This window comes from Phascolarctos cinereus, unplaced genomic scaffold, assembly GCF_003287225.1.
Source record: "Phascolarctos cinereus isolate Bilbo 61053 unplaced genomic scaffold, phaCin_HiC Scaffold_2;HRSCAF=192, whole genome shotgun sequence".
NCBI lineage: Eukaryota > Metazoa > Chordata > Mammalia > Diprotodontia > Phascolarctidae > Phascolarctos > Phascolarctos cinereus.
In genome coordinates this window covers 63,007,517-63,010,125 of record NW_027555625.1, presented here as the reverse complement: position 1 = coordinate 63,010,125, position 2,609 = coordinate 63,007,517, and positions in this window count along the sequence as shown.

Below are 2,609 nucleotides of genomic sequence, written 5' to 3'. Positions count from 1 at the left end.
GAGTGATTTTCAAGGAGGTAGTAAGAGTGAGGTTTGGGGAGGAGGATCTTTTTTCAGACTGGAAACAAAAGCTCTGAGTTTGTATGAGGTAATGTGGCACAGCTTATTTCTTTATTTTCTCTTTCTTTCTTTTTTTTTTGCTAAATAGTATTTTTTTCCAAGAACATGTAAAGATAGTTTTGAACATTCATATTTTTTTCCTTTCAAAATTATATTTACTAATGATGGCATTAACAATGAGAGCAAAAGGTGTTTTTGTATTATTGTTATATAAAATACAAATTCTTTTAAAATATTCTTTACTTTATCTCGTCCTTTTAGAACTCCTATTTTTGTGTATATTTTGTGATGCACATGATATATTAGTATGGTAATATATCTTTTTAAATCTAGAAACAGTAATAAACATTTTAAAAGTTATTCAGGTAACAAATATTTTTTCATTAATATGCCCCTCTTACTACCACTCCTCCATTAAGCAAATTAAAAACAACACAAAACCAAAACATATCCTTTAATAAATATCTATAAAATCTGAAAAAAAACACATTCTTACATTAACTGTGTCTGAAAATGTAGGTCTTTTTCTGCATGTTATCTTCTTCACCTCTCTCTCTTTCAAGATGTAAGTGGAATATTTTATCATCATTCTTTTAGATTCATGTTTTATCAGAATTAGTTAGATCAGAGTTATAAAGTCTCTCCAAGTTGTTTTTCCTTAGAATGTTGTTGCCATTGTACAAATTGTTTTGGTTCTGCCCACTTTCCTCTGCACTGATTCATAAAGGCGTTCCTGTTTTCCACTGAAATTGTCCATTTCATTATTTCTTATTGGCACAGTAATGTTCTGTTATGTTCATACATCACAATTTCTTTAGCCATTACCCAGAAAGAGGACAGTTCTTGGGTTTCCAATTCCTGGCTACTGTGAAGAACTACTGTAAATATTTTTGTGCCTATGGATCCTTTTCCTCTCTCTTTGATCTCTTTGGGGCACACATCAAGTGGTTATATTGCTAGCTCATAGGGTATACTCAGTTTGGTAACTTTCTGGACATAGTTCCAAATACTTCCTAGAAAGGCTGGACCAAATCACAGCTCTACTAACCATGCACTAGTATACATATTTTCTTATAGACCCTCTAGCATTTGTCCTTTTCTTCTTTTGCCAGTTTGATAATAGGCATACCGCGGAAACTTAAATTTGCTTTAATTTGCATTTCTTTAAGAATTAATGTTTTGAAGATTTTTTACATTATTTTTGATAGCTTGGCTTTTTTCCTTTGAAAATTTTCTGTTCGTATTCTTTGGCCACTTATCTATTGGAGAATGGTACTTAGAAAATAATTTGGTTTAGTCTCTTACAGATCTTGAAAATAAAAGAAACTTGCTTCAGAGATTTTCTCCCCCTACATTTATAAATTTAACAATCTGAATATGAGATCCTTCACCAGTGACAAATGAATGGACCTACCATGAGAGCAATGGAATTGTATCAATCTTGAAATTACTGCTATAAGTGGAATGAGAAAGCCAAGAGTGGCTCACAGGTTCTTCTTAGAGATGCAAATAAAAGATGTGGCAGAGTTGGTTTTGTTGTATGCTTAAGGGCCACAAGGAACCTCATTTCCTGGGACATTTGGAGTCCATTAAAATGTGGCTTTGTTGAAAACAAGGATTGTTTCATTCTTGGTACTTGTATCTTCAGTGCCTTTCTGGTACATAGTAGGTGCTTAATAATCCTTGTTGATTGGTTTTTCTTGTGATAAGTTCCTGTAAAAAGATGACAGTGAAGATAATTGTATGCTGTACACCAACATTTCTTCGAGAGGATAAGTGTGTAGAGAAATTCTGTGAAGATCTTGGTATAACCCTTCAAATTATATTATCATTGACTTTGATACTTAATGACTTCAATGCAAAGTTGGAAATAAATGAGGATAGAAGGAAATATTTTGGAAAACCTAAGTTGTTCACCATTGGGGTGGAGGAGATCAGCTCAGTCTGGGCTAAACAAAGATTCCCTTTGGATAGTGACGGCCTCTAGTTGGTCCTGTTTGTGGACAACATCATACTGGTTTCATCAAGCTCTGGAACATTGCAAAGCCTCCTTTTTATGGTTTTTCTTCACTCCTCTGTTTGCACTTCAAAGTTTCTTCCCAGCTCTGGCCTTTTCATCAGGAATGCTAAGTGGTCCTTTACTTCACAGGAGATTTATTTTGTGGCAATGGGAGATGGGACCAGCACTGCAGAGGGGCTTCTGAATTGAGGAGTTTCCAGCAGTGGTTGGCTGTACCTGGGCAAGGAAGCTCCAGGCACTGTGGAAAGTTCCAGGATGAGGCAGTCTGGTTTGAGGTCTGGAAGCCAGAAGCAGTGGGTGCAGAGGGGAGTGGAAACTCCGGAGGAACTGGCCAGGGGTCCACAGCCTCTGTCTCTGCTCAATTGATATTCATTTTTAGAAGATTTTGAGTTTCAAATTTTTTCTCCTCCACTTCCTGCCATCCTCCCTCCCCAAAATGATAAGCAATCTGATATAGGTTATACATTTGCAATAATGTAAATGGTCACCGGAAAGCAGATGACTCCCGCTGTTTGAAAAAAGACAGCAA